Consider the following 12,620-nt stretch of genomic DNA (forward strand, 5'->3'; position numbering starts at 1 on the left):
TTGTAGTAACCAAGAGGAACATCGCAGAACCTGGAAAGACCCAGAGCCCCTAGTCTTGGAACAGTGAATGATGGGGCTTGATCACTTTCTGCCTTTGGAAAGGCCCAGATATGCCGCCAGGTGATGCCCGAATAAGCATCATAAGATCTGAAGGGAATGGTGTCCCCAACAGAGCATCCTCCTTCAACCATCTGATGCACTATTTTTGTCTCCCTCCTAGCACAGCAGCAGACTGGCCTATAGGTCATACAACTTGATGGGAAATGTGTTCTGAAGTGGTGGAGACTGAGAATGTCAGTATGATGGTTAGAGGCTTTAAGTGTGCTCTCAGTGAAAGAATATCAAAATGAGCTTAACAATTTGAATAACTAACTGCAAACTCTGTTTGGAAAAATGTAAAACCTTAGTAAAATATTTGATTAAAATAAACTGCATTGGAGGTCCAGATCCACATGGAAAGAAAAGATGAGATGTCAGCATGAAGGATGGCACTTATGGGTGGCTCAGAACCGCTACTTCTGAGAAAAACAGATTGTACTGCGAGATGCAGAGCATCACATACTGGCATACAGATCACTGGTATGAAAGTTAAAGATAGTCTGACATTTTAGGAATATTCTAAAAGTGAATAATCTGCAGTTAAAAGTATCCATCAGAGCAAACATTTTCTGAGTGGAATTCACTAGATGCTGGGTAAGATGCAAGGCAACCCCACAACCCTTGGTAGAAGATACAGAGCTTGCCTGGAGGCTAGGCACAGTGGAGCAACATTGTTGCACACATCAAAGACTGTAGATGCAGCAGGGGGTGGCCATCTGCAGAGGCGGGGTCTGGCACAACGTCTACCTGGAGGCCATCCCCTGTGCCTAACTGTTTCTGCTTATGGGATTACTGACCCACTTATATTTTTTTAATAGGAGCAATGGGGGAAGCATGTGGTAAAAAGGGGTTCTGTCTAAGAACCATGGAGGAAACACTGTTCCAAGAAACTGAATGTTTTTAAATATAAAAACATGTTCATAAAGTAAAGTGGCACTGAGAAGAAACTTTGTGTTCATGATGTGATTTATGCTGACCTATAAATAGAAGATCCTACTGCCTTCTGCTATAAAAGGCACTCCATGTCTTTGGAGAGGCATGCTGAAACTAATGGTCTAGTAGTCAGATACCATACATTGGCTCCTGTGTTAATCAGAAGTCAGTTTGTTGACGCTTCTGGGATTGTCTATCTATGGACAAAACTGGTATAGCCTGTTCAGTTACTGGTTGAAACTGCGATGAAAAGAAAATTAACAATAATTTTAAAGTTGTAGCACTTCTGGACAGCAGACCATGTTTGGTGAATATGTGATTAGAAACATGCTCCAATATGGTACCCTTGAAATGAGTGTAGAGAAGAAAGCATCCTATTGTTATTGGCTTAAGATATTAAGGTAATGTCAAGGTCAGCCAATGCTTTTAAATGCAACACATGTTTAAAAAAGTTTAATTCTAATTAGATAACATAGTCTGACCCTGGATAATCACTAGAGGACAGCATTCAACACTGAAACAGAGTTCATCACACAGACTGTATGAGGAGATATCTGTGGCTGAATAGGCTTATCAAGATTTTCAATGGAAGGCTTACTTCAGAGAGGGTCACAAAATATGTATTTTGAGAACCACGTTTTGTGTAGGCGAGTTATTTTCATTATAGTCTATGATATATAATGTGTTCAAAAGGATAAAGGTCTTTAAGTGGCAAGATAATTTAATTTGATTTATTTTTGTAAAACACAGCATATGCCCGAAGTCGTCTTTGTGCTAGGAGTCTACTGACAAGTCCACTACACCGACCATGATCAATACTGCAGTAGAAGAACAAAAAAACTGGTTATCAACTGTTTTCTAAAAGTATGTAGGTTGGACTGGCCTCTCAAATGTTCCGGAATATAATTCCAGAGCTTGGTGGTGTGGTAAACAAAACTTCAACCGCCCAAAGAGGCTCTGTGAATTGTAGGCACCACCACTTTTTGGGAGACTGCAGATCATAAATAGCTATTTGGTGAATACAACAAGAATCTTTTTTTTAAGGTACTCGGACAGATAAATTAAGAGCTTTGTGAGCTGTACACAGCGCTTTAAAAGCGACCCTCTTTTTAACCGGGAGCCAACATAGTTCCTCCAAAGCTATCAAGACAGTCAAATCTTTTCATATTTTTAAGCAGATAATCTGCTTCGTTCTGTATCCTCTGCAACTTTTTTAACATTCTTTGCTGCAAGCCCAAATAGAGGGCTTTGCAATACTCCAGTCTAAAAAAAATACAGGTAAATGATAACTGTTTTCCTAAGATCATAAGGAATAAAGGGAAAAATGTTATTTTGTGTTTTCAGCAGGAAAAAGCAGGCCGCTACAAGCTGACTGGTCTAATCCGTGAAGATAAATTTGGAATCAAACATGATTCCCAAATTCTCTGTGTTCGATACAGGAGAAGGCAGAGGGCCCAAAGTTTGTTTCCTCATAACTGGGCTTTCCCTTTTCACAGAAAAAAAATGGTTAATAATTACAAAGCTGTTGACTAGTACTTAGTATTGGCCAGCTAGTTTGATCTTTTCTGTGAAAAAATTGGTCTTTTCCAACTTTGTCATTGATTTATACTTCTGAATAACCTGGCTGCATTTTTTCTCTCTTCTAAGGAGTAATTGTTCCTCCAGACTTTTTTGTCACCAGCAAGTCTTTTTCAGCTCCTTGAGTGAGTGCATCAGGGAGCTGCTCGGTGAATTCTATGATTGTACCATCATCTTAATGGGGTCCAACTAGTGTACTGCCTCATTAATCCAGTTGAAATCTCTATCTAGGTCTTCATTAAGGTAGCCACATAAGGATGGTGTTGAGACTTCTAAGATCTCAGTTAATTATTTCCTATTTATTTTACTCCAGGCCCTGATGGCTTTTACCTGCCTAGCGTTTTTATTTGTCACAGGTAAAAATTGATACTAAATCGCACCATTATGTGATAAGACCAGGTAACAGGAAGCGGTCTCCTCCCAAAGTAGGTCAGGGTGATTTGAAAACATTCAGTCTAGAGTGCTACCTGCAGTATGTGTATTTATCAAAAAATTCAAATAAAATCCATTCAGGTCATCAATAAGCAATTTAGAATCCTTGTCGGAGACATCTTCCAAATAAAAATTGAAATCTCCTACTATTGAAAAATTAGAGTATTGTATACTTGCATCAAGGAACTCACTGAGGGCTTCCAAAAACTTTTTTTTAGGGCCAGGGGGTCTGTAGACCAGTAAGCCATGAGGCAATCAACGAGGAACAGTAACTACAGGGCACATGAGAAATATATTCAGGCTGTAGTGTTGACCATTATTAAACAATAATATTGAGAAAAAAACAGTGGTTGCACAAAATACAGCGATTTTATAAAGAATATCAAAAAAGAATTTTCATGTTTAAGTTTGAGGGGAATTCATTTATATTCTTCTTAGACTGAATGCTTTGCTATCAATAGGTTGCACAATACTACAATAGGCTTATTAACTATGCTAATGTAACAATACAAAGACAAGCAGTCTCTAATCGTAGTTGTATATTTAAAAAACAATGGTAGGCTACATGATGCATAAACAAACAGTAAAGCATATGTAGAGATTGGAGAGATCCCAGACGCAACGTTTTAAGAAAGAATTTCACAAAATGGTTAAATCTGAGTGGGAGGTCAAAGCATACGGAGTCATGAGTTCGCATCATATGGTTAGCTAGCTTTGAAAACTAAAACAGAGCAAAGCGCCACTGTAGGAGCATTCACTGCAGGAGCACTCACTACAGGACTATGATTTCCACAATGAATGAAAACAGATAGCCACCAGGCTCTACAGCCCAAAATTATTGAAAATAGCCATAAGCTCTGCGCTGGAAGGGTTCGCAACCTGTGGGGCAAAGGCTACTTCTGTGATAGACCCTTGCTGCCCATGGCCAGAGGATGTGAATGCCAGAGATTGAGGCCGACTGCTGGTTACATCCACTTTTCTAACCTAAGGCCATGCACAATGGGGCAGAGAGGGGGGTTTGGATGCCCATGGAGGGGGGCACAAGATGTTACCGGAGGCCAGGGTCTTGCAGCACACCGACTGGACATGGCCGATGTCTGGGTGCAGCATGGGGGTGGGGGGCAGACACCCAAAGAGGGTTTGAACAGGGCAGAACAGCTAACCAACCCACCCATCCTGTGCAACGGCAAAGGAAATGTGCAACCAGGGTCAAATACCCCCGGTGAGTGGGGCGATGTCCCCTGACACAGCCCACCCTGTAGCATATGGGGATTTCTGTGTGCTTAATTTGTTGAATCCAGCGGGTTGGATGGCCATGGACGGTGTAGTGAAAAGCACATAACCAAAAACAGTGTTCAGTGGACACTGGCACCTGTGGAGAATGAGTATAGCTCACACACCTTCAGCCTACCCAAGGACATGTGCAACAAGCAGTGGGATGCCCATGGAGGGAGTAGGGCACAGCTTAGCTATAGGAAAGACCCTGCAGCCCTCCTCTGCGCTGCAGGCTGCGTGCCGTTTGTTGTCAACCCTCACAGACTTGGGTGCAAGGCCTGACAAGAAGAAAGGCTCTCCAGTCAGCCTCTGGATTGAATGGTTGTGGACTACGGGTCTCTTCTGCAGCAGACCCTCACTGAGAACAGTTGAAAGCTGTGGAAGACGGGTTTTGAAGCCAATCAACACAACACATGGCTACCGGCAGCAGTGATTGACTGTCTATGAATGCGGGTCGTACCTGCAGCACACATCCCTTTGGCTGCTCATGGAGGGTGGGGTGCAAGGGCTTGCAGTAGGCAAGTCCTTTGAGGAAATCTCACAGCACACATCCAAAGGCAGTGTGCAGTGGCACTGCCTACAAGGTGAGGTCCTGCAGGCAAAAGTTGTGAATAGCAGGGGTTGTCTACATGCAGCGGGTTGAACAGAGAGTTTCACCAGGCATCACAGTGCACCTTACAGACTGTCAATCTGCAGTATAGCGGATGCCAGATTGGAGATCGGAGATTGGAGACTGGGCCCTGCAAACAACCCCGCACCACAACCTCTATCCCTCAGATGCTTAGTTGCATGCAATTGCCCACTATCTCACTAAGGTACTGTTTCACTCAATCATCAATCTCATGCATATCACTTGAACAGTCTCATTCAGACTCAAAGACAAAAAAATAAGCATACATTTTTATCTTTAAGCCATAGAAGTTGGTTCTAAAAAGAACTATATTTTAGTCTATAAACATTTTAGTATATTTGTGTTTTAATTCTGAGGGGGAAAATGCTAATTTGACAAATTAATAGGAACATGGATATTTAAGTCTGCTAGTGTGGAAGAACTCGAATCAATGCTCGTGCACTCTGCTCGCCAATGAAAATCACTGTCTGACAGACCAAGCAGTGCACGACATTCCTGACAAAGTATGGATCACTTTCAACTTGCTCCTGCTGAATACCATCTTGTGGCAATCTCTCACCAGGAGGGACCGTGAAGATGAAACCTCTTCTGGGCATCTGTTCATTTTTGCTCCATTAAAATTGCCATTCATGTAGACACTTGTGCATTGGAGATGTTCCAGAAATGTGTTTTCCAGGGCTTTCATAGCGCAGTTTTTTTCTGGCACTCAGTGATTGTCACTTTGATGAAAGGGTTATTATTATTATTTTTTTTTTTTTTAAGTTTACTACTACTGGAGGGAATGTGAAGAAAAATGAAACAATGAGCTCAGTTGATACATGCAAAGCTTGACGCAGGGAGCTCCCTGATCTTTGTTGCTCTCCTCAGCATGGAACTTTGGAATTCGCACCTGCTGCTGATCATCTCCAACAGCCATTGTTAAATGCAAAAAAGATTTTAATCCCCAAAAAAGGAAAAAGCAGCAAAACAACTGTCTGGCTCTCATGTCAAGAACTACTTGAAACTGGAAAAAGACATTCACAGGAACCAATAAAATCTTTCCACTGGTCTACAAGGATACATTAATCTTCCAATAAAGCAAGGTAACATTCTGGAGCAGGGGTTCTAGCTACTGGTAAAGTGACTTAAAAAAAGCTTACACAATCAAAATTGTTGGGATCTGGAGTTGGTCTGCAACTGGATGAGTGTGGAGTCTGGCCCCTGAGCTCCATGCCTTGGACCCCAGTAACCACCCTCTCACCACGACTCTGGACCATGACTTGGGTACAGCGATAAGGTCATAGTGACATGACACCCCGAGAAACAAGGAAGCACCCAGCCTGAGCTCAGACAAAAGCAATCACCATGATGAGTGAAAGCAGCGGCCACCATCTTGGGCCTACCCAGTGGACCGCAAAGTGAAAATGAGGTCATGGTGGGAGTAGTGCGTCTGGCCAAAGAGGAGAGAGCCTGCTGCGTGACAGAGTTGGAATGGTCCACAGGCACTGTACAAAACCTGCTTCCTCCACCGTCCTGCAATCTGCATTTTCTGTGGAAACTTCTTGTGCCTGCTCTGCCTCTCCCCCATGCAGCTTGAAGGACCGGCATTTAACATCCCTAAGTGGAGGAGGGCTGTAGGTGGAGATTGGGGCTTTCGCTTGATTGCCGCACAACAGACGGTCACCCTGTGAAAATTTTCCCCAACAAATACACTCAAGCTAAAGAGGCTGTGGCGACTGCACACATTTGGAGACTGCTGGGGGCACATATCCTGGGGAGCACCGTCTCTGCCCTACCCAACACCTCAAGAAGCCCCCCCCCCCCCCCGAACTCAATATTTGATTTTATAATTTATGAAGCACATCGTATACCCAGGTGCGACAAGTGACAGGCGATTTGATCCAAAATAATGGCTAATCACACCTAAACAGACAGTTTTTCAGGGCTTTCCTCAACCCTAATAGGGAGGTGGCTGCTTTTAGCAGAATTTTCAGATGTGAACAACCAGGTATCTGGTGGAGCTAGAGAGGAGAGCCCTGCTGGGCTGAGACAATCTAAAACCTTTTCCCTAAGATAAATGGGACAAAGGCTGTGAAGTGCTTTAAAGGCCTTACAAAGGCCCTTGAAAATTATGCGCTTCTAAATGGGCAGCCCGTGCAGTCTCCTAATGCCTTGTGAGGCTGAGCCAAATTTAGGGACCTTCAGCAGCATACAAGCTGCTGAGTTCTGCAAAATTTGCATTTTGTTCAAACATTGTTTTGGCAAATTTTGGTACAGACTATTACAGGAAGCTATCGATTGAAGTAATGTAATAACGACCATCTTTATCATGTCAAAGGTCAAGAATTGAGCGATTTTCTTCACAATGAGCAGGGAGAAGGATGCAGGGATAACTTCATTGACTTGTTCTTTAAACGCAAGCCTGCCATCGATTAGAACAGCAAGGTTTTTTACCTTCTTAACCAGCGTCGGAAGGTACGTAATTCATCAGGCCACCCAAGTGGGGGACCAGAAAGTTGGATTATTGGCAAACGAAATTACTTCTGTCTTTGACAAATTTAGTTTAAGACATTTTTGTCCATCCAAAGGCTCAATGCACTCAAGCAGTTCCGAAAGGTGTTAATCATATCAGAACCCTTGTCAGATTAGTGAAACCACAATCAGCATAAGAAACCAGCAACAACCCAAATGATTTAATTAAGGCTACCACGGGGTAACACAAATTGAAGAGTGTCTGGCTCAATGATGATCCCTGTGGTAACCCACATGGCAGCGTAAAATGTTCTGATGTAAAGTCTTTGAAGGAGACCGTTTGAATGTGATTTGTTAGGAATCATCACAGTAGGTTAAGAGGAATGCTCTGGACCCCCAAGCTCTGTAATGGGTCAATCAAAAAGTCATGGGTGACTTTGTCAAATGCCACAGATAGGTCAAGCAGGATAATAGAGGCATTGCCACTCTTGTACACCGAGACCCTGATTTACTCCATGGCCAAGAGTGTTGACTCTGTACTGTGGCCACTATGGAAACCAAACTGTGTATCATCAAGCAGAACGTTGTTCTCCAAAAAATGCAGCCAGCTGAGCGTTCATTATGACTGTTAAAAGGGGATATGGAGGTGAGTCAATTGCAAGGGAAGATCTTCAGGCCTGCTTAGTTGTAAGAACGGTTTTGCATTATTTGTTATAGAACTCATGCCTGTGAGATCCCTATTAGTCAAGCCCACAGAGTCTTGGTGCCAAGATTTGCACCCTGTTCCAGCTCAAGAGATATCATTGGTAAGATGGGCTCTTCACAGCTGAAGGACAGGACAAAGCGAAGAAACAACAGATCGAGATATACACAACCTCTCCCAGACCACTTTGAATAAGAGGCGCCCTTTGGTCTTGGTGATGGCAAATCCTCGTAGGTGGCAGATCTGCTACTACTGGGCCTTTCCGTTAGCTTTTTGATTTGAACTTGTTGCTAAATCCCACACAATGCACAGCCCTGAAGAGGCCCGGGAGACATTGGGGCCCTTTCAGGAGCAACCAGTCACCTGTGAATGGGGAAAGTAGCACCACTGGAGGTCTAAGAAATGGTTAGAGAAACCTAATATATGACGCAAAGCAACTCACAAGTAACTTGATGCTTCTCAGTCGAGAGGTTGTCAATACAGTTCTGAGCAAGGAGACCAGCACATGCTTACCAAATATAGGTCCCCATTGACAACGGGCCTCTGTACTTGTGGCGAAGACACCACACTCCTGGCAGGTGGCATTAGGGGAGGTCACTAGTGGCAGAGGCCCTACACTCATAGCTGGACCTCCGCAACTAGTAACTGCAGTGCCTGCTTAGTAGGCCTTCACAACAAACTAGCCCATACGGTGACCATGCAAATGCAAGTGCTAAAGATTGACAACCTCCGGAATCTCAGAGGTCACAAAAGAGACCAGTTGGTGGTGAACAATGACGACTACATTGTCGATGCGCATTAGCATTTGCGTACGCAATATTACGGAAAGTGACGATGGCAATGACTTGGTTCAATGTTGTAAAAACTGTTTCGCATTATTCGTTACAGAACTCATTCCTTGATGATGGCCGCCTACGTGAGACTATTACAAATGACCAAAACAGATGGAAACACCTACATGTTTTTCGGTGGGCAGGGTAGCCATCATTAATCAAAACATACTACATTGTTTACTCTATCTTTTCCAAGCTCTAAGGGTTAACTTCACATAGAGGAATATGAAAGACCTGCAATGCGATAGACCATTTTATGTGGGCTGGGTAAAAAGCTTGTGTGTCAAGTAAACATATGAGAGCTTCAATAAGGACTGTAGGCCTGGGCCTGCCAGACATGCTAAGATAGAATTGAGCGGCGCAACACAGTATATTCTTTGTATGGTAATTATATGAGACCAAACGCCATTGAGTCAAAATGGATGCAGCATGTATGAGATGAAGACGCTGGGCCATCTCCTAGCACCACAAATGAGCTGGACCCACAGTGGGCTACTTCTCAGAGATTCTGAAGGCCATCTTTGAGATCTGGCATAAACTCATCTGAGGCAGCAGGCTAACAACCTTTACACCCTTGCTAGGCAATGTGGATTTCTCTCCGGGGAATGGAAAAGAACTGTTGACGCATTGGGACAAGGGGTAGGGGACAGGAAGCTATGGCTTGGAAGCTTTTGGCATGGGAGAATTAAAGATTTCCAAAAAAGCAAATGGACGTTGAACTGTAAGAAACTGAGGGCATAGAATATCTCTAACTACACCATTCGGTCCTTTATCTGGGCAATAAAATGGCAGCCAACCATCCCTTAACAACTTGGAAGAATATACCACATACGCTGGTCCAAAAGGCCAATCTTTCCATTTTGGCACTTTTAAGTAAGACAATCCATGACCTGGAATGATGGCCCTATACGGACCAGTGGTCTCAGATTCTCCGCCACCCCACCCCCAGGGCATCTTGGGAGAAACTCCGGACTGATATTTCCCCACTTCCTAAGTGTGTGCAGAAAAAAGAAAGAATGTATAAACCCTTGACCCTGTGGTGTGTCAAATCTGCTAAGCTGAAACAGATACATGATGGATACCCAATGAAACCGGCCATGCTACCTTCTAGTTCTGGGTCTCAAACCTGTGGGAATGACGCCCCTATCTCAGGCAGATTGAAGAATAAAAATGAAAATGTTACTAACTGCGAAACAGGTTGTGGTGCTGTATTGGAAGACCTTCTTTGAGACATTCATGGAGGAATGAATGCTCAAACTCAAGATACTTATCATGAAGACACTGTCATGGAGTCTCATCGATAAGGACCATTAATCTGATGAACTATGCCATCCCTTTATGAACTACCTATTGGGCAAAGACCTGGTCTATGATTGTCCTAGACCCAAGGTCACTCTGACTTGTACCTTAGGGAGAGACTCCCATTGTCATTTTATGCTCTTAACTAGAACTGCGTAAGATTATTGCTTTGCTTGTAATTCAGATGTTGTGCCTACTTTTGCAACCATTCTACCTGCAAAGCTGTTACATGGGGAAGGAGAGTGGGGAAGGGATGGAAGTGTCCTCTTTTGTACTACAGAAAATTCCATAAAACTTTCAAGAAAAATATGGAAATATTAAAAGGTACAATTGTGGATTCTCAACTGTAGTTTGCAAAAACACAGCCTGGAACCAAAAGAACAAGGTAATCTTATCAAACTTAACTTTGTTAAAAGTTAGACAATTTAAGGCTCTGATTCTGGGTTCTGGAATTGCGGCACACAGAAAAGAAGTCCTGCTTTCCTAATCTTGCAACCACACAGTAGCACTGTTTCTATTAGAGCCACAGAAAAATTGCAAACCGAAAAAACATATAGAAAAAAGAGCCAGAGGTTTAGGAGAAAAAAACATCAATGTCAATAAGGCCAGATGCTTTTTATGTGACCAAGTTTTACAAAGCATTCAAGGATTTACCTGCTCAAAACCAGTGGCATGAAAATGCATCAAGGTCATTCAACTAAAGGAGTACTCCTGTCTGAAGATGAAGAGGCTGTAGCATAAAGCAGGGAGAGTTCAAAAACACCCCGAGAAGACTGGCAAAAAGTGGAAGAGGAGATCACCACCATCATCCGAATGCCATGACGTAATGGGGTCAGATGCCCGTGGACAGTGGACTGCAGGGTCAGTTGGAGGCCAGGTGCTGCAGTTAGTCCCTGCAGTGGAAAGACAAAGGCTGTGCACTGCAGATGGTGGGGGCATAGACAACCAATAGTTTGCATGGCCAAATGATATACATAGTTTGGGTCAGACAACCCTGGAGAATGGGTTTTAGGTAGCCCACCTCCACTGCACACAGCCAATAGTCGTTTGCAGCTGGGGCTATACACCCACAAAGGATCAAGTGAAGGTCTCTGCCAGAGACTAGGGCTTGGACCCACTGCATTGCACACAGGCAGCACATAGAGGTTTGCTGCCCTGCAATAGTTTGTGAATAGGATCTGGCTAGACACTCCTAATACAAGGGGTAACAGGATTGCACTCAGCAGCAAACCCCTCATTCACATGTCTAAATGCCATGCTTTGTTCGGGTAAGCTGTCCACTACTGCTTGTGTACAGAGTTACGCACAGGCAATATTTTTGTACAGTGATGGTTTGTTGTAAAGAAGGAGGTTCATAAAAACAGGTCAATGAGGAATATAATAAACAGAAATTCTATTTAAAAAAAAAAGCCAAAGTGAAGTTAGTTAGATTTGCACACAGTATATTAGCTTATGACCTGGAAATACCTCTGAAAGTCACTGAAAAAACTGTTCTAGTACACTTATGGTTACAAAAAACTACAAATCCACTGCAATTTACCAGTTACGGCTCAGTAAACTAATCATAACTTGCACCAGTCATACACTGCATATCACCTCATATTAAATCATTCAGGACAAGGTAAATTACATCATAGCTGACATGTCGAAAGACCGCCAAGACGCCCTTGCACTAAAAAAAAAAAAAAAAAATAGGTTTCCTAAGAAGCTGTCAAGGAAAATAGGGTTTGAGACAGCGTTTTTCACTTCAATATTATTTCTTTACCAGAAAGGCTACAGATTAATTGTACACTGGATGCATTAAACTGTCTGTCCAACGCTTTGCCGGACCAGATAGATAGTGTTTTGGGCAGCGTCCTTGTGTGTTGTCTAACTGCATATGCATTGTGTGAGACTGTAGCTCTTCATGTGTGTTCACTATTTCTGTGACCTTTTGTGTTGATCTATGTGCATATATGTCATAAGGTCCTGTGGACAATGATTTCCACAACCTCCCTCTTTACCCAGGATTTTTTAGTTTGTGGGAGAACTTGACAGAAGATGAGAGAGAGAGAGAGAGAGTGACTCAAGCAAGTACAAGCTTTACCCTACACTTTTAGAGGCGCTAAACTCCTAAGAGGTGTCCTATAGCAGGCTGAGGGCTGCTGCTCTGAATTGTATGTATGTCCTATTGTTGCAGCCCAGGCAGGGGACTTTAAGCTGGTTTGTAGAACATCCAATGCATTAACGCCAGTAGACTGCAGCTCCCACAATTATTTTAAAGTGTATGTTCAGTCAATTGTCACTGTATGATAATGTTCAAAGAGTCCAGATGACTCAGGACCCTAGTGTAAAAAGAAACTGCAGCTATACATTTCTGTGAACTTCCACATTTCAGTGTTTAATC

General features: G+C 43.1%; 1 protein-coding gene across 2 annotated transcripts in view; it reads right to left on the reverse strand.

Annotated features, from left to right (window-relative positions):
* The window catches only part of TDRD1 (tudor domain containing 1), a 1,656,135-nt gene that overhangs the window by 1,209,091 nt on the left and 434,424 nt on the right, over window positions 1–12,620 (reverse strand). The window lies entirely within an intron of this gene.

The sequence above is a fragment of the Pleurodeles waltl genome, chromosome 6, assembly GCF_031143425.1.
Source record: "Pleurodeles waltl isolate 20211129_DDA chromosome 6, aPleWal1.hap1.20221129, whole genome shotgun sequence".
Taxonomy (NCBI): domain Eukaryota; kingdom Metazoa; phylum Chordata; class Amphibia; order Caudata; family Salamandridae; genus Pleurodeles; species Pleurodeles waltl.